Here is a 20,638-nt window from a genome sequence, read left to right on the forward strand (position 1 = left end):
TATAATCCAGAAATGTACATGTATGTATATATATAATATAATTATACTGCATAAAAATAATTTATTAATATGTTGGTACATATTTGTTAATAAACAAAGGTGTTGTTTGTGGATTGTCTATTATATTGTCAAAAGTAACTTGTAAAAAAATCCACGCAATATATTCTTTTTAGAAGATTTGTAACCACTAAATAAAGATCATATTTCTTCTGTTCAGATGGGAACTGCATGATCCGTCACTGATCTTTGTTTACTTTGGCTTCTAGGAAATTTATGGTTAAATCTAATATTACCACTTTTTTTTTTCTATTGTGGCAAAAGCATGCATAACAGAACATTTGCCAATTCAACAATTTTTACATGTACACCACTTCAGTGACATTGATTAATTTTATCGTGTTGTGCAATCATCACCACTATCCTTTTCCAGATCATTCCATCACCATCAATAGAAATTCTGGGTCCCATAAACAGTGCCTCTGCCTTTCCCCTTCCCTCCCACCCTGGTAATCACTAATAAACTTTGGTCTCTATACAGTTGCCTAGTTCATATAAGTGGGATCATAAAATATTTGTCCTTTTGTGACTGACCACTCAGCATAATATTTTAAAGACTCATCTACATCGTAGATGTATCAGGACTTCATCTCTCTTTATGACTGAGTAATATTCCGTTGAATGCATATACTATAGTTTGCTTATCCGTTCATCTGTTGCTGGACATTTAGGTTGTTTCCACGTTTTGGCTTTTGTGAATAGTGCTGCAATGAACATTGGTGTGCAAATTTCTGTTTGCATTCCTGCTTCCCATCCCTTTGGGTATGTATCTTGAATTGGGATTGCTGGGTCATATGGTAGTGCTATGTTTAAATTTTTGAGGAACTGTCAAACTGTTTTCCACAGCTACTGTACCATTTTGCATTCCCACAAGCAATAGATAAGCTTTCCAATTTCTTCACATCCTCACTAACACCTATTATTTTCTGTTTTATTTTTTGATCCTAGGCATTCACCATTCATTTTTGATAGAAGCTTAAAAACCAATAAACCAAATCTGTTGCCATCAAGTTGATTCTTAATAATGGTGACCCCATATTTTCAGAGTAGAATCAAGCTCCACAGGATTTTCTTGGCTGTAATCTTTATGGAAGCAGATCAACAGGACTTTCTTCTGGGGCATGGCTGGATGGATTTGAACCTCCAAACTCTCTGTCAGTAGTAGAGCGTAAACAGTTTGTACCACTCATAGCAGCTTATGCAAGCTTAGGTATATTTATTTTTCACTTCTTAGAATTAGCTTCCTATTATCATTTTAACTTCCTTATTGTGTACATGCATTTATTGTAAGCTACTTGAATCATTTTTGAAATATGATGAGGTACAATCATAACATTTTAAAATACATTAGTTTGTCTTTTGTAGCTTCAGATGGATTTTCACTTTAGAGAACGATGCTAATGTACTCTAGGGAAACCAGAGAAAGAAATGTTGGGATCAGTTCACTTTAGTAATATTTGTACCATTAGCTTATGCAGTAAAATCACTCAAGTGGTGGAGAAGAATTGCCCACAGATCTACTGGGCTCCAAAGCTGTTAGTTTAATGCATTACTCTTTTCATACGTCACAGTCGATTATCTAGAAAAGACATGGTGCCTCATCCTTAAAGAGACTCATAGACGTCATATATCCATGTTTAATCTGCTCTCCAATTCATCTCTTCCTCCATTCTGACTGAAAGGAGTGTTCACGGAGGAGCAAATCGTTAATTTGGTTATTGGCTAATATCAGATTATTATCTCACATGTAAAAAGTTTCCTTAAGTAAAGGTTTCCTTTTCACTTTTGATTCTTGCCATTACCTTCAGATAAGTTTTCTGAATTATTAACTCCCCAATTTATACCCCTGAGACATAATACTCTTCTTTGATTTTTATTTTCTCTGAAAAAAAGCCCAATTATATTTCTCCACATAACATCTGCATTTATATTTAAATTTTTATTTGTCTTATACCTTTAAAGTGGAAGCTCAAAGAGTCCATTTGTCTTGCCCCTTTAAGAATGGACGTTTAAAGAATTCAATGGGTGTGGAGGCCACAGCATTTTGGGCATTTAATCATCCAGCCACACTTCACTTATTCAGGATGTCTTACCTGGCAAACTCTTCCATCCAGAGCACAGTCACCAACCTGTAAGCAGGTGAAGACTGCCTTGAGTGGCTAAAATAGATGACATTTTACTCATTGGATTGTCTTGTAGGCATTTGAACAAGCTGTCTATTGTTACTTTGCACACCTCTGCTCTTGATTGATTATCTAATTTCCCAGCCCATAAACAGACTGAAGTAGCAAAGTACAATGAGGTTGTGAGTTGTTTAAGGAAGGTTCACCGAGAAGTTCACGAAGTGGAAATTTGATAGCCTAACAACAATAGAAGCAGAGAAAGCAGATATAAAACTCCAAAAAGCATAGAAATCTGGGGTTGTGATGGTTGAGGTATGTTGTCAACTTGGTTAGGCCATGATTCTCAGTGGTTTGGCAGTTATATAATGATGTAATTTGGCAGACATTGGACTGATTGCTCTTCCATAATGTAATCACCTCCATGATGAGATCTGCTATGAGCAGCCAAACAGTTCTAAGGAGAGTTTCCTTGGGGATGTGGCCTGCATCCAATACATATAGACATTCTGACAAAGTTCGTTGACTTTGGCTCACTCTGGATCCTGCACCTGGCTCATCATTATCTGACTTCCAGTTCTTGGGACTTTAGCCAGCGACCTGCCATATTGCCTGCCAATGTTGGGTTTCGTCCTGTAAGCCAGCAGCCTGCCGTCTTATCTGCTGATCTTATATTCATCAACCTCCACAGCCTGCGAGCCAGCAGCCTGACATCTGCCCTGCCGATTTTGAGTTTGTCAGCCCCTGCAGCTCTATGAGTCAGGAGAAGCCTCTAGCCTGACGCCTGACCCACGGATGTGGGACTTGCCAGTCTCTACAACTGTGAGCTATTTCTTTGAGATAAATCTCTCTTTCTCTCTCTCTCTATAAATATATTTCACCAGTTTTGCTTCTCTAGAAAACCCAGCCTAAGACAGAGGTCCATGAATATATTCACTGATAACCCTATAAGTATGAACAACCTCTGAGAATAGCATTCCTTTGTATAAAGTACAGTATTTAATGTTCATAGTTATAACTCTGGCTAGAAAAATGTTATATGATATTCAAGTAGTCAATTTAAAAAAGACATGGAAAGATTTCCATCAAAATGGTTATTATTATTATTTTTAGTTCCTATGCTTTAAAGGGTTAAGTTCAATTAATGGAGAAATTAATTTGTGTGGAATGACTCCTTCAGCATCCTTTCTTCACCTTTTTATGGAGTGTCTACTACACGCCAGGCACTGAACTAGGAGCTGGATCCAGAATGATAAACACAAAACAAACTCAGCCCTTGCCCTGGTGGGGCTTGCAGGTTCCCATGGAGACAGACAGTTATTAAGCTACAAAAGAGAAAATACATAATTCACCTTGTGTAGAAGGCCAAAAGAGAAAAGAACATGGGGTAGGATAGAAAACGCCAAGAGTGGGCAGCAAGGAGGTTGTTGTTAGCTGCTGTCTAGTCGGCTTTGACTCATGGCGACACCATGTATGACAGAATGAAACATTGCCCAGTCCTGTGCCATCTTCACGATCATTTGCATGCTTGAGTCTGTTGCTGCAGCTACTGTATGTGGCTTTCGACATAGAGGGCTCATCTTCCAGCACTATATTTGACAATATTCTGTTGTGATCTACAGGGCTTTCATTGACTAATTTTTGGAAGCAAATTGCCAGGTGTTTCTTCCCAGGCTTAGTCTGGAAACTCTGCTGAAACCTGTCCACCATGGGTGACCCTGCTGATATTTGAAATACTAGTGGCAGCACTGCTTCCAGCATCATAGCAACACACAAGCCACCACAGTACAACAAACTGACAGATGGGTCGTGGAGTGAGGGAGATATAGAATTCTATTATTTATATAGAATCATCAGGGAGGGCCAGAGAAGCTCCAAAACAAGACGGAGATAGAAGTGTGTAAGGAGGAGGAAGAGAGCTTCAACAGTTGAAACAATGGGCAAAGGTTTAGAGAAAAGAAAGAGCTTGACAATGTAGAGGAGCTGGAAGGAGGATAGTGTGACTAGAATACAGAGGGTCAGAAGGAGAATGGACTGACTTGGGGTTGAAGAAAAAGGAGCCAGATCATGGATGTCTTTGCTGACCACAGTAAGGAGTTTGGATTTTATTCCGAGTATCATGGGGAGCCTTTGAAGGATTTTTTGCATGGTCACTGGGTAACCAGGGCTAAGTGTTTTTAAATGCTTTAGCTTTTCTTTGCTTTTGCTTATATTTGTAGAAATGTTAAAGGGATACTTTCTGCAAATGTGTGATGCAGAAATGCATCCAAATTTTAAGGGCCCCAAATCTTATACAGTTTGGGCAACCTGCGATAAGTACAAGAACTCAAAATTACAAATACAAAATTAGGAAAGGATGCATGCAAGTGAGGCATCTGGAGTTTAAGCTTCATTTGTGTCACAGTAAATCCTCTTCTGGTGTCATGGAAAGTGTTTTCTAGATATTCCTGGCTTTAGGTAGGAGCCAAAGTCCACTTTCAAGTTAGAGAATTGCTCAAAGCACTCTCTTCTCCATTTATCACAAGTCCTGTCCTTCCCCAGCCCGTTTTATCCCACTATCCAATATCCCCCGACTCTAACAACTCAAGTTAAAATCTCTTGTTTTTGTTTTTATAGCTATCTTGAAATCGATTTGGAGATTTTTCTGTTTAACAATTTCGTTCTTCCACATCAGTGGGCACATCCTTTGTAACAACATAACTCTGAGGGTTGGCATGGGTGTATCTTAAGTAATATGGCACCAGAAGATAGGATGAAGAAGAGATGATGAGGCTTATGTATGATAACAGTCACGTTCTAGAAATTCCATTTTCTCATAAGAAGATTAGTGGGAATAGTCCAGGAGACTCTTTCAGTGATGTTCTAAAGCTTCATCTTTTATGATCAAAGACCCTGGAAAGTTCAAGGTGATTTATTGAGTTGGAGCTCCTGCCTCTTTTTGTTCAACATTCCTGTCTCCTTCGAAATCTTCCTGAACACTGTTGCATATCTCTTACCCTATTTGTCAAGCTGTTTTACTGTAAGAAATGGTGTCTATTTCATGAAATACTCTCCAAAGCAATAGTGCTTTGCTTTTTATGAAATAAAGGGAAAGATGAGCTAGCTAATTTTATTCCATTCCCAATGCATTGTAACAGAAGTTGAAATGAATGAAAATAATTGAGTTTGTAGGCCTGGTCTGCAGACATGAAAAACTGCTGGAAACCTTTGAGTGTGGAATGGCTTTAATTTACTGCATGGATCTCAGCCTATGATATGCCTGTTTTTTGTTAACTTTCATAAAAGAGAGAGAAATGTAGAGAACAGAAAGCTTTCGGGAATGGCTGTGGTTGAAAAGAACCAGTGCTTAAAGCTAAAGGATTGTTATCTACATTAAACAATGAGGTATTGTTCTGAAGGAGTGAGTGAGGAGGGGCACAGAAGTTTTGGGAGTGCAGAGAGTGAAACTGACATACTCATTAGTGAGAATGCAAATGGATTATGTCCTATCAAACAGCTTTCTCCATTAACACATGGTCCTGGAGATGCTGTTGGAAGATCAAAGCTAGGATTTGGTGTGATGGATAGGAGGCCATGAGAGCATAGCCTCACTCTCTACACTGAGAATATTATCTCTAAATTTTCTCTACATGACTTAATATTAACTTATTTGATATTAACAACTGGACTGTTTTTAGTTGCCTTTGAGTTGATTCTGACTCACAGTGACCCCATGTGTTACAGACTACTCCATAAGATTTTCTTGGCCGTAATCTTAATGGAAGCAGATCACCAGGGCTTTTCTTCTGTGGTATCCCGGCAGGGTTTGAATCACCAATCTTTACGTTAGCAGTTGATTGCAAACCATTTGTGCCACCTAGGGATCTTAACAACTGGACTAAGGAGTGATAAATGTTGTTCATTCTCTGCTGCAGTACTAATTGTTCATTAAATGAATATAATAGGGTCCCATGGTGGTATCATATTGAGATAGGTGGGGAATACCTTTAGTATGCCTTTTATTTGCTCCTTAGTTTTCACACTTTGCTTTAATTGATATAAATGAACAGCACTGCCTTGCTGAGGACTGTAATTCCAGCCTCCTTCAAACTATCTGAGTTGGACGTTCTGGAGAATTTGTAGCAATTTTTACTCCTCAGGCCTTTGGTTGTCATGCCTTGTAAATATGAAGTGGAACGAAGTCCCTGCCCCCATGTTATAGAGAGGACAGCATAGTTCTAATATTCATATCTCATTATCACCCCTTTAATCTTTCTGGTTTTTTCTTTTAAAGGTAGTATTAAAACCATCTGGGATACTTTGAAGTAAGTTTATTTTACTACATTAAACTTTCTCAGATTTTCCCCTTTCTTTACACTACACCATGTAACATTTGATTGATTCTGGTACAAGTACACCTGTGTTTATAAATCTGACAATTTAGTCTGTTGATGAAGGAAGCTGGAGTCAGAAATTTGTGCCAAATTAAGTCTGTTAGTTAGCTCCAGGTTTTTATTTTCCCCTCTTGATATTGTTTTAGATTAACCATTTCCCTGTGTGGATAAATATCTTTGGCTTTGAGTATCAAGTTATTTAACGAGACAGTATAGTATAGTGATTAACAGTGTAGAATTTATAGTCAGAACAGTATTCAAATTCCAGCTCCACAACGTATTGTGTTGTAACCTGACTGTTCAGGTCCGCTTGGCGCGGCCATAGACACACAAAAAGGGTGAAAGCGAAAGAAGAAACTGTATTTGGTTGACCCAGCACAAGAGCACACAACAGCTTGCATTGCCAAGATGGCTCCCTGAAGAATGGCGGAAACACTATTTATTAGGGGAAGGGTCCTGGGGAAAGGAGCAAAGTCACTGATTGGTCTGGCTCGAAAAAGACGTCCCTGGGGTGGTTCAGTTGACTGTGCTTGCTCAGTCCAAAGCGTGGGGCGGGCCTCTCAAACCGGATCTTAGGCTCGGACCCCTCACATCAGAAAAACTTCCCACAATCTTGGGAAGCTAAAGTTTGGTTCTGTCGGGAGGGAGAAAAGTTCCAGGGTCGATGGTTCTGTGCATGTCAGGCAGGTTAGATTTGGTCTTAACTGGTTCCGTGGTCTGCAGACTCCAGCCTTTTGTTTTTCTTACCTTGGACAGGAAGTTGGCCATTGCCTAAAAAACATCTGGAGAAATCAGTTAGAAAGGGAGGTGGCTCATGCTACTCTGCTTCCAAATTGGGAGTTGGTAATGGTGCCTGGAAGCTGGGGACTCAGTGTGACCTTAGGAAAGTTACTTTACCTCTCTGAGCTCCAGTAGACTCAATTGTAAACTGGTGATTGTGGTAACTAACCAAAAGTTTGGAGGTCTGAGTCTACTCAGATGTGCCTTGCAAAAAAAAGCCTAGAGATCTGCTTCTGAAACAATCAGCTACTGAAAACCCTGTGGAGCACAGGTCTACTCTGATACATATGGGGTCACCAAGTGTCCTAATCGACTCTATGGCAACTGGTTCTGTTACCGCAATAACCCGAATTGGAGCCGCCTGCTGCAATAACCAATTCTGAGATGGGTGAGGTAAGCGGCAAGAGGTTTATTATATATCGATATATAGGAGACAGAGGGGAATAGATTCCTCCAAAAAACCCATCTCCCCCACTGGGGATCAGCTGAAGGCTTTTATAGGGACAGGATTATGGGTCTTAGAAGTTTGTGTTAGTTCCCCCTTGAAGTGGTCATGTCTCAGATGAGTTAATCTTCTACTGGTATTCTTGGGGGTTATTTGGCACCATTCTTGCGGATTATCTGGCGACTTTCTTGGGGATTATCTGGTGACATCCTGGTTTTCTTGTCACAAGATGGGTGATTTGTTCAGTTTTTCATCCCTGGATCATTGTCACTTGTTTTCCACCCTCCAAGGAGGAGCATCGGTTAATCTTAAACCTTTTGTAGAGACTGGAACCGGAGAGAAAGACAAGATCATGAGACAGTGTGGCGGTTAGCAACGGGGAGTAAATAATAGTGAGCTGGGCCTATGCAGCCTCTTCCAGTTCTGTGTAAACAAATAGGATATTTTGGAAATGATGGTGCATGGCTTCAGAGATTAAGTAATCAAAGACATTGTGGATTCTGTCTTGCTCTTTCTCTGGGATTGCTCAGTCTGGGGGCAGTCAGCGGCCATGTTGCAAGGACAGTCAAGCAGCCCATGGAAAGTCCCACATGGGGAGGAACTGAGGTTTCCTGCCCACAACCAGCACCAGGTGAGTTAGCCACTTGGAAGCAGATCCTCCAGCCCCAGTACAGCCTTCAGATGATTGCAACCCTGGCCAATGTCTTTACTGCAACCTCATGAGAGACCCTGAGCTAGAATCACCCTGTTGAGCTGCTGTCAACTTCCTGACTCACAAGAATTGTGTGAGATAATAAATGTCTGTTGTTTTTTGAGCTGCCAAGTTTGGGACAACTTGTTATGCAGCAATAGATAACTAATACAATTATAATAAGAGTCTTCTCTCCTAGGATTGTGGGGAGGATTAAATGTGACCATTTAAGTGTTTTGCACCAAGATTGGCACATTATAAATATTATTCAGAAAGACAAGAGGATTGGTTATGGATGGACATTTACACTAAATGGCCAATTCTCTTCTCTAGCACCTTCACTCCAAACGCCTTACATAGGCTCTGCTTTTAGTTGCTGAATAATTCCATCTTTATGGCAGGCTCCTGAGTGCATAGTAAGTGGGGTGGTGTATCTGACACTTCTTGTCTCCTGTGTCACCTCCTCTTGGCCCAGCTTTTTATTTCAGCCTTGTTGTGGCCACCAACTGCAGGGCAGGGTTAGCCTGACATTTGCCACAACTGCACCAGGTTTCTCTAACTCTATCTCGGGGCTTTTTTTTACCGCTGCTTGTGGCAAACCTTCATGGACCCTTTCAACCATTTGGATGGTTGTATTTGCAAATCTGGATGTACAACGGAGTTACCACCATGTCCTACAGGGAATGGGAAACAAACAAACAAAACAACAAACGAACAAACCAGTTGCCATGGGTTGATTCTGACTTATGGCGACCCCATGTATTGTAGAGTAGAACTATGCTTCCTAAGGTTTTCAAGGCTGTGACCTTTTGGAAGCAGGTCGCCAGGCCTTTCTTTCAAGGTGCTGCTGGGTGAATTTGAACCACTTAATCATTTGTGTCACTCATGGACTCCGTGGGGAATGGGAAGTGGTGGGTAAATACCCCCCTTTGTATTCCTTGGCTGTGTGATTCTAGGGAACTTTCTACAGTGCTCCTGGGAATGTCCCTATAGTGGGGTCTAGACCTGCAGCCCACAATGGAGATCTGCTGGATCATGCACCTTTGGCTGGTTTTCCCTCCTTCTCCATCTCACTCCTCCCAGTCCCCTACTCCAGTTCTGTGGGCTCACTCACTGCCTAACGTAAACAACCTGCCTGCAGGCCCTGCAGGCCTCTGCTCTGCTCAGGACTAACCTTTGCCTGAGACAGGTGGCTCTAATAAGAGTTGACAGAGGGTTGTTTGCTTGATGTGTGTTCATGGAGTCATTAACATGAGACAGCAAAACCTGCGAACGCTGGAACCTGTGTGAGGTGCAAACCTGTCAGAAAAGGAAAACTCAAATATTCACCACTAAAACAAGTGATGGAGAAGTGGTAAGACTGCACTCTGTCAAAGGTGGAAAACTTGCGAGACCTGGAAAAACAAGGCAGTCTCATGGAGTTCTAGCTCTCATAGGTTTTGCTGTACTTGCTTTATCACCTTTGATGGTTTTCCACTGTTCTGAGGATAAAGTCTCAGATGTCTCACATGTTGTCAGGGGTCTCCACAGGCTGAGTCCTGCCCACATCTCCAGCCTCATTTCCAGACTTGCCACCCCATTCTTCTCCCTATTCTGTTTGTCTTAGTTATCTAGTACTGCTCTAACAGAAATACCACAAGTGGATGGCTTCAACAAAGAGAAATTTATTCTCTCACAGTCTAGTGGGTTACAAGTCCAAATTCAAGGCCTCACTCAGCTCCAGGGGAAGGCTTTCTCTGTTGGCTCTGGAGCAAGGTCCTTGTCATCAGTCTTCCCTTGTTCTGGGAACATCTCAGCACAGGAACCTCAGGTCCAATGGATGTGCTCTGCTGTCAGCACTGCTTTCTTGGTGGTATGAGGTCCTCAACACTCTGCTCACTTCCCTTTCCTTTTATCTCTTGAGAGATAAAAGGTGGTGCAGGCCACACCCCAGGGAAACTCCCTTTACATTGGATCAGGGATGTGACCTGGGTAAGGGTGGTGTTACAATCCCACCCTAATCCTCTTTAACGTAAAATTACAATCACAAAATGGAGGACAGCCACACAATACAGGCAATCATGGCCCAGCCAAATTGATACACACATTTTTCGGGGGACATAATTCAATCCATGTCACTGGCCTTATTGGACTTTATTCAATCCCTTTTACACAGCAGTCTCTCTGTCACCTCTGGACCTTGAGCACACTGTTTTTTCTCCTCCCTTTGCTTGGAGAATTGCCGCTATTCCTCCTAGTCTTCTACATCCCCAGGGAGGGCTTGCGGATGTTACTTTAAATATCACCATCTCAGTTTGAACGTTTTCTTTTCTTCACATCTACTGCACTTATGGAGCCCTCGTGGTGCAGCAGTTAAAGAGTTTGGCTGCTAACCAAAAGGCTGGCAGTTCGAATCTACCAGCTGCTCCTTGGTAAAACTTATGGGGCAGTTCTACTCTGTCCTGTAGAGTTGCTATGAGTTGGAATCGACTCAACAACAATGGGTTTGGTTTTTGTTTTTTTTTTTATGATTGATTGCACTTATAAACATTTTCTTAATGTTTGGAGTCCCTGGGTGGTGCAAACAGTTAAGTGTTTGACTACTAACCAAAAGGCTGGCTGTTAGAACAACCCAGAGGTGCCTTGAGAGAAAGGCCTGGTGATGTGCTTCCGAAAGGTCATAGCCTTGAAAACCCCAGGGAACTCAGTTCTACTCTGTACACATGGGATCTCAAGGAGTCAGAATCGACTCTAAAACAACTATTTTCTTTCTTTCTTTCTTAAAATGTTTTCCTTTTCCTTCTGAGTGTAAAGTCTGCGAGGGCAGGAACTGTCACTGTCTTGTTCTCTGATGCTTAATGTTTGGCTTAGAGAACTTTGCAATAAATATTCATTGAATGAAAGAAGAGATTTACCTGGGCAAAGCTGCACTTTACTGATGCTTGTCTCTGTTATCTTTTTTTTTTTTTTTTAAAATACCTTAGTCTATCACTTTAAAGCATGGCTAATATCCCAGAGAGCCTTCTTAAGCTCTGAAACAAGCCATCACATTAATAAAACAAATTTATTGTTAGTAAAAGGATTTATAGTTTCTCTTCACTTTACGAAAAGCAATATCATAGGATCTCATCAACTGACAAGCTCCCCAGTTACTTTAGGCTGTAATTTGGTTTATAAAATTTGATTGACAGACAACTTTTAGAGATCATCTCTATTGGATAAAGTCTACGCCTACTAAATTACCAAACCAAAGCCAAACTTGTTGCCTTCCAGTTGATTCCGATTCATTGCGAACCTATAGAACAGAGTAGAACTGCCCCATGGAGTTTCCAAGGATCACCTGGTGGATTCCAACTGCTGACTTTTTGGTTAGCAGCCGTAGCACTTATCCACTACACCACCAGGGTTTCCCCTACTTCATTAGAGGAGTAAAATTTATAGTTTCAATCCATGTAATCTAAGCTCTACTTAAATAGAAAAAACTTTCAGCGTCCAATATATGTAGGAAGAGAACTCCATAACAGGTCAGTAGGGGACAGGAGATGTGCATCCTAGAAAATCTATCAGTCATTTCAGACATAGCAACACTGTTCAGATAGCAGAGGGTTATATCAGAATTCTGCTTGAATATTTAAGGATGGAGAGTCTTAAGAATGATATTACGCTTCAAAAGTAACACTGGTGGTGCAATGGTTAAGTGCTCAGTTGCTAACTGAACATTGCGTGTTTGAATCCAGCAGCTGCTCTGCTGGAGAAAAGACCTGGTGATCTGCTCCTATAAAGATTTACAACCTAGGAAACCCTATCGGGCAGTTCTACTCTGCCATATAGGGTCACTGTGAGTTGGAATCAACTCAATGGTACACAACAACAACAACTAAGTTATGCTTAAAAATATATTAGGATGAAGTCTAGGGCCGCTTATAGCATCTTGAATCACCGGTCATCAGATGGTCTAAATTTGTAAATTTATACTGAAAATCTGGTATTGTATCAGAATTGTGTTATGACCCGGGGCACGAAACCTCTGAATAATACTGTATTTGGAAAATGAAAGTTAACTCTGCAGTAGACCAATAATGAGCAAAGACAGCTTCCTTGATGGTTTACAAGGTGTGTTTGCCAAGTTTATCATGTCCTTCAAGATTATAAAGATTTCATGCTTTATGTCACAAGAAAACATTCATTAATTCAACAGATATTTATTGAATGTGTGTTAGGTGGGGGTAGTGGTGATTCAGTGGTAGATTTCCTGCATTTTGTGTTGGAGACCTAGGTTCCACTTCCAGTCAATGCACCTCATGCACAGCCACCACCTATCTGTCAGTGGAGGCTTGCATGTTGCTATGATGCAGAACAAGGTGTCAGTGGTGCTTTCAGACAAAGATGGTTTAGGAAGAAAGGCCTGACAATCTACTTTCAAAAATTAGCCAATGGAAGTTCTGTGGATCTCACAACAGTCCAGTCCACAACCAATCATGAAGATGGTGCAGGACTGAGCGGTGTTTTGTTCAGTTGTGCATGGGGTCACCATGAGTAGGGGGCCAACTCTGCAGCAGCTAACAACAACCACAATCTGTTGGGTCCTTCTCCTGGCAGTAATAATAAAGCATATATTAGAATGTTTCCTTCAAGGACAAATTTTACCATAGCAAAGGACTTTGCAAAAATGTCCTGGAGAGGAAGTGGTACTATGTATTACATCTGGGTTTAGTTGTAACATCAGTTTATCTGAAAACTAGAAATGTTCCTTTTCCCTAAGAAAACTGAGACAGCATGGAACCAAACTAACTGAACTCACTTCTCACTCAGCCATACGGGTTCCCTCAGGTGAAGCTGACCTCATTAATATTTTCTCCCTATGATTAGGGCAGAGTCAGTCAGACATCGTGAGTTGTTGCTACTAAAGACCAGAGAAGAGTTAGCAAAGGTGACAGACAGTCCTAGAAATTAAGGAGACACCACATTTTAATCCAGATTTGGTAAGGCAGGATACATTAAAAATTAATTTCTGGGTCAAAATGGAAGAGATCTTGAATGTGCAGTCTGGATTGTGGTTCTGAAATATGGGTGGGTATCTGACTCACCTGTGAAATATAAAATCGTAGCTGCTTGAACTCAACACCAGTGCCTCTGATATATATACTGAAGTTTGACAACCTCTGACCCGACTCATACAGACCCTATAAGGCAGAGTAGAACTGCCCCACAGAGTTTCCAAGGCTGTAATCTTTACAGAAGCAGACTGCCACATCTTTCTCCTGTGGAGTGGCTAGTGGGTTTGAACCGCTGACCTTTCGGTTAACAGCTGAGCACTTAACCACTGCACCACCAGAGCTCCTTTTAGAAGTGTAAGGGAATACATTTTTGTTGTTATAAGCCACCAAATTTGTGGTCATTTTTTTTTACAGCAGCCACAGGGAAGTAATACAAAGTATTGCTCAATTTAATGTATTTCTTAACAAAACAACAAATACCTTTTTTAAGTACTAAATTATTAAATCCTTGGTTAGCCATGTTTTCAAAAATTTCTTTCTAAAAGAGGAAGGGAGAAATTTTTTTCTCTGTTGTTTTCTACCAACAGCTTGAATCTGATGCGTGGATTATATCTTGTGCAGCACATCTTGCTATTGCTAGAATTTTTTAAGTCTCTCTTCACAAAAAGCTGCAGAAATTTACCCTGTAAATCACGACAACATTGCTACAGATGACCCAGTAAACTGGAACTGCACAATAAAATGAATATGCAATTAAAAAACAAAACAAAAACAACCTTGTGGGCTTAGTGATTGTTATAAATATAGTTTGACCCCAAAGAAAAATGAGATAAAGTTATGAGTTAGTTGCAGGTAGTTGAACAGACGAGACTTTGAGGTGCTAACAGAATTTAGAAACTCACAGTCCTTGTCTAAAGCAAAACTGTTCTCTCTCTTTTGCAGAGTTTTCTTGGATTAGAAACCCGTATTTACCAGCTGCTCACTTTTTCCTTCATTATAGCATTTGACACTATAATACTCTACAGTGGGTGTTGCTTATCTTGGGAGTGGTGGTGTCTGGTGCATGCATATGGGAAGGAATTATAGCTATTTAGCAGCTGTTTGCAAAGTTTCCAGAGTTCTTGGGAGAGAGCAGGAAGCATTAATTTAAAAATAGTTCCTGAAGCCAAAAAGAAGAGGGAAGAAAAAAAGCATTTTATTTCTTAATCTGTTTGGATTACCTCTAAGGAGTTGAGTAATGAATGAAATTCAGGGTCAGCACACAGGAAGGGTCCCTAAGAGACTGTCTAGACTTTAGGCGAAACTGTATTTCACAAAACTCCTCCTGAACCTTCTAGAGAGAAAATTCTCTGCCATATTCTTAAATACTTTGAACAAAAGGGAAGTAAGAACCTCTCTGAATTCAGTCTGGTGTCTAATAACCTTTATAGTCCAAACTGTTTTCTGTAAAATTTTTTTTTTTAACTTCTCTGATTGCAATTTGTTTTTTCTCAGGACCTACAGACTCATTCAGTCATTTCGCTTCTGGGGTTTATGCAGTTTATTTTTATGCCTATTTTTTAAAAAATGGTCAAAGTTATTTTTTAATTTTAAAACTCTTCACAAAATTACTACCCTTTGTCTTAAAATTTAGAGTCATATGTTAACTTATCTGTGGTATTTCTGTAAGTCATCAATGGAATAGACATCAATTGATGTCTGTTGTCATTGGTACATTTTAAACTACTATTGGGAAGTTTTTTTCTAGTCAAATTGTTTTTTTGTCTTCCACATATTATTCAGAGTAGTAATGAAGGTAAGTTTAAACATAGAATTTGGCTAAGAGGCCCTGTGAAGGAAGAATGAATTCTCTATCTACCTCTGCACACCAATGCTACTTAAAAGAAGGAAAATAGTTTAAAAAGGAAATTTGTTTATGGAACTACATAAATAATATAAATAAATATGTTGCAGACCTTGGACAATTGCATAAACTTATTTATTGGTATTTTGAGATTGAAAACCAGCTGTATTTCCTTTTCCTATGATCCCCAGGCTGTGGGCAATGGCTGACTCCTCTTACTGCAGTTCAGCACTTTGCAGCAGTGGAATTTGTCATCCACCACCCAGCCCTTTACCTCACACCACTTAACCATAGTTGCTGTCAAGTTGACTTTGACTTATGACAGTCCTGTGTGTGCCAGAGTAGAACTGTGGTCCACAGAATTTTCAATGACTAATTTTACAAAGTAGATCGCCAGACCTTTCTTCTGAGGTGCCTCTGGGTGGACTCAAACCTCCAACTTTTGGGTTGACAGTCAAGCACATTAACCATTTGTACTGACCAGGGACTCCTCACACTACTTAGGGGACAATTTTCTGCTGTTGTAGAAAATCACATTTTCCTTGATGCGTATTTTTACCTAGTTGTGGAATGGGTGAAACTTCTCCCCGGAAAAATTTGTTCCAGTTTGCTTGCCAGGAGGCCCATTTCCCTGGGACTCTTGCTTGCATGTATTCTGAAGAGTCCCCTAGTGGTCAGGAGATTCCAGGGTGCTGCCCCTCTGAGTTCCTATTTGATCTCCAAGCATTGTGGTCCATACCACCCCCACCCCCCCAACTCCTCCCCTTGACAAAAGCTTTATGTGCTGTATATACAAAATTGTTTAGCAATTTACTATTTAAAATGCTCATCTATGGGGGAATGGCTCCGTAAATTGTGTTGAAATAGTATGCAGCCATTAAAGATGATAGGGACACAGAAAAGTAGTAACTTGGAAAAACGTTTATATTAGCATGTTAAGTGAGAAATCAGATGCAAAATTTAATATACTTTATGGCCATAACTAAGTAAAAAGAAAAATGATGTTTTCTTCTAAAAAAACCTTATGCATAGAAAAACCTGGAAGAAAAGTTTCTAAATCATGTTTGCCAATGAGTGTTAAAACCATTGACATTCCCTTCTTTCTACTTTTTAATTATTTTCAAATTTTCGGTAATGGATATAGTATCACTCTAATAAAAATTAGAAACAACAACAGCAACAAAACTGTTGCTATGGAGTTGATTCTGACTCTTGGCAACTCCATGTGTGTCAGAGTACAACTCTGCTCCGTAGGGTTTCCAATCCTGATTTTTCAGAAGTAGATCACTAGGCCTTTCTTCTGAGGTACCTCTCAGTGGACTCAAACCGCCAACCTTTTGGTTAACAACTGAACTCATTAACCATTTGCACCACCCAGGGACTCCATCACTCTAACAGGAGATATAAATTTGTTTGCATTTTAAATAAGCAAATTAATCGTTATCAGAGTCCCTTTGGCTTCCCCATAGCTTGAAAGAACTATTCCTCATTCTATAAGCCCTGTTTGTAGATGAAAGAAATAGAGCTAGAAAAAGGTATATAAATAAAAGTAAGATTTTATTTCTCCTAATTTCATAACAAGTGTAGAGACTAATACATATTTAGCGAATAGTTAAATAACTATTAGGATGGTTTAGTAGAAATATAGTCGTGACTCCTAGGTTACATAATTTCATTTTCCAAACCTGGCTCTGACAACAGAAGATAGATTTCTAAACAAAGCCCTTTCCTAATGTAAATATTAAAAAGTCATTTAAGGTTTGAATCTGAGAAGCTGTATTTTACTATCAGTGATCATCAAATCTGAATTTAGTTCACAGATGGGGAAATTGGGACTTAGAGAGCAGCACGGCTTGTCATAGTGAGAGGCAGCGCTGAGTCTAGAATGCACATCTCCAGACTTCCAGACTTCCCACCACAACTCTGTGTCTCCCAAAAGCTAAATTAAATGAAAAGTCTTTGGTCTGGAACAGTTTTAGTTTTGCATTGCTGTTTCGTCTGACATGTGAAGTGTAAGTGCCAGAGTGTAAGAAGAACCATTTTGCAGATGACTGGCTCTGCCAAAACTAGCATACATTCATTGGCAATTGAACCACCAAAGCAATTTAGTCTTCAGTACTGGGGCAGGGCTCTTTCCAACATGAATCACTCGCACAACATGGTTGCAGACAATGACCACACGCTGTTTGCACTAGGGAATGGGAGGGGATCTTGGGAAAAGATATTTCCAAAAATGCAAATATTGACACACAGCTAGTAAGAGGGCCTTGTGGGAAATAGTTCCACATCTAGCCTTTGTGCTTTTTCCGCCCTTAGATCTAGGGAGAGAGATGGACATGCGTCTATGCCTCTATTTCTGTTGTTTTGTAACACTGCTTTGGGGGTTACTCAGTTTATTATTGCTCCAGAAAAATAATTCCTTACCACAGAACAATTTCTTTGACTAGTTGGAAAGAAGTTTGAATTTTCTGTGTCTTCAGAAGATGGAGAATAAGGAGAGTACATCTGACTTTGGGTTTGTTTCTTGGTAGAATATTCAACCTTGGGGCTTGTGTAATTGTTGCCCAGAATATATCAGATATTTTTCTGTATTACTGTCTAAAAATATGCTTTCTGCATTTCTGTGCTTATGAAAGCTTTATAAATTAAGATAAAGTGGGGTACTTTCTTCTATATCACCTTTAAGAACATTTGAAAATTCATAAAATTACAAAAAATACTTTTCAGATATGTTATATCATGCATTTCTTAATTTAAACACCTCTGTGGAATATGTATCATTATTTTTATTTTAAAGATGAAGAATAAAATACCTGAGATCATAGCTAGAAGTCAGCAGTACAGCACAGTCTTTGATCTTCAATTTGATCATGATTCATGGCCTCGCTGCATAGAGGCCCCATTCCATTTATGGGATAAAAATTCACTAGTACTTCTCCATTTTCTGCAGCAGAGCTCTTCTGAAATTTTACTTCATTGTTTGTGGAAGACTCCATAATCTGTATCTTTCTCAGTGAGGGAAGAAGTAGTAGAGCAATAATAAATTTAGAAATTTCTCCTGTGATAGTATTTTTTGGTAGAATCAATTCATTTTGCTGTACTTAAGTCCTGCAACCAGTTATAAAATAGTGATTTGATCAAAATAATATCTGTTTGTTTTGATAGACTTCATTTTTTTCAAGTGTGCATCTGTGAACACAGAGTTAATAATAAAGGATAGTGTTATTGTTAACTCAGGTGATTTTTGGGCCATCAGAAAGGAGGGCATCAACACTGAAAGACATATCTGTACTCATATATTAATAGTTTTTGTAGCAGGCCTCACGGTCTTCCTTCTTGATAATGTGCAAGATTGTGCTGTGAATCAGTAATTGCTAAGCATTTCATTATTGCTATTGTTTTTCTATTCCAACTCCATGAAATGGACACAAATGAAAAAAAATATAATGTTTATCCACCTACTGGTATACTACTCTTCAACATTATATTTCTGCCTTTGCTCATTCATATGGAAAACCAAATGCTTTCACTCTACCTGGGTCAACAATCAACGTCCATGGAAGCAACACTCGAAATCAAAGGACATATTGCATTAGACAAATCTGTTGCAAAAGACCTCTTTAAAGTTTTAAAAAGCAAAGATGTCACTTTGAGGACTAAGGTGTGCCTGACCTAAGCCATGGTCTTTTGTATTGCCTCATATGCATGTGAAAGTTGGACAATGAAAAAGGAAGACAGAAAAAGAATTGATACATTTGAATTATGGTGTTAGCAAAAAATATTGACTCTACTGTGGACTGCCAGGAGAACAAACAAATCAGTCTTAGAGGAAATACAACAAGAATGTTCCTAAGAAGCAAGGATGGCAATACTTCATCTTGCTTACTTTGGACGTGTTATCGGGAAAGAACAATTGCTAGACAAGGACATCATGTTTGGTAATGTAGAAGGTCAGCAAAAATGAGGGAAACCCTCAGTGAGATGGATTGACACATAGCCACAACAATGGACTCAAAGATACCAGTAATCATGAAGATGGCACAGGACTGGGCAAATTTTTTTTCTGTTATACATAAGCTTGCCATGAGTAGGAGCTGACTCAAGGGCAACTAACAATAATAACAACAATTTGCATAAGAGTTAACATGCACTGAGCATTTACTGTGTATCAGATTTTTTAAGGACTTTACACATATTACCATATTTACACCTACCCTATGAAATCTAGACAGGAAAGGGTAAGTGACTTGCCCAAGATCTCATGGTTAGTAAGTAGCAGAGTTAGGATTTGAACAAAGTCTGTCTGGTTACAAAGCCACACACCCACTAAGCCATTGTATGTGCTGTATGTGTGTGTGTGTGTGTGTGTGTGTGTGTGTGTGTGTGTATGAGAGAGAGACAGAGAAAGTGTGAGAGAGAGGGAGAGAGAAGAGAGAAAAAAGAGACATAGAGACAAACAGAGACAGATAGAAAAAGAGAAGGAGTAAAAGAACACATAAGACATAATTTCTTCTTTCCAAATCCTCCCATTCCAAAAACACTCTAAGCACCAAAAAGGCAATGCATTGGGAGTCATGCAGTCTTCTGTATGAGCTCAGTTTGCCTAGACAAGTATTTTCATTATTCTCTAATGCCAAGAAAATATGACTTCTTGTTGTTGTTAGGTGCTGTCCCATCGGTTCCTACTCATAGTGACCCCATGTACAACAGAACGAAACACTGCCAGGTCCTGCACCATCCTCACAATTGTTGCTGTGTTTGAGCCTACTGTTGCAGCCACTGTGTCAGTTCATCTCATCGAGGGCCTTCCTCTGACCCTCTACTTTACCAAGCATGATGTCCTTCTCCAGGGACTGGTCCCTGTTGATAATATGTCCCAAGTATGTGAGATGAAGTCTCACCATCTTCACTTCTAAGGAGCATTCTGGCTGTACTTCTTCCCAGACAGATTTGTTCATTCTTTTGGCAGTCCATGGTATATTCGGTATTCTTTGCCAACACCGTAATTAAAAGGCATCGATTCTTCTTTGGTCTTCCTTATTCATTGTCCAGTTTTCGCATGCATATGAGGTGACTGAAAATACCATACCTTGGGCCGGCGCAGCGTAGTCCTCAAAGTGACATCTTTGCTTTTCAAGACTTTAAAGAGGTCTTTTGCAGCAGATTTGCCCAGTGCAATACGTCGTTTGATTTCTTGACTGCTGCTTCCATGGACGTTGATTGTGGATCCAAGTAAAATGAAATCCTTGACAACTTTTATCTTTTCTCCACTTATCATGATGTTGCTTATTGGTCCAGTTGTGAGGATTTTTGTTTTCTTTATGTTGAGGTGTAATCCACAGTGAAGGCTATA

The sequence above is a fragment of the Trichechus manatus genome, unplaced genomic scaffold (genome assembly GCF_000243295.1).
Source record: "Trichechus manatus latirostris isolate Lorelei unplaced genomic scaffold, TriManLat1.0 scaffold00059, whole genome shotgun sequence".
In the NCBI taxonomy this organism is placed as follows: domain Eukaryota; kingdom Metazoa; phylum Chordata; class Mammalia; order Sirenia; family Trichechidae; genus Trichechus; species Trichechus manatus.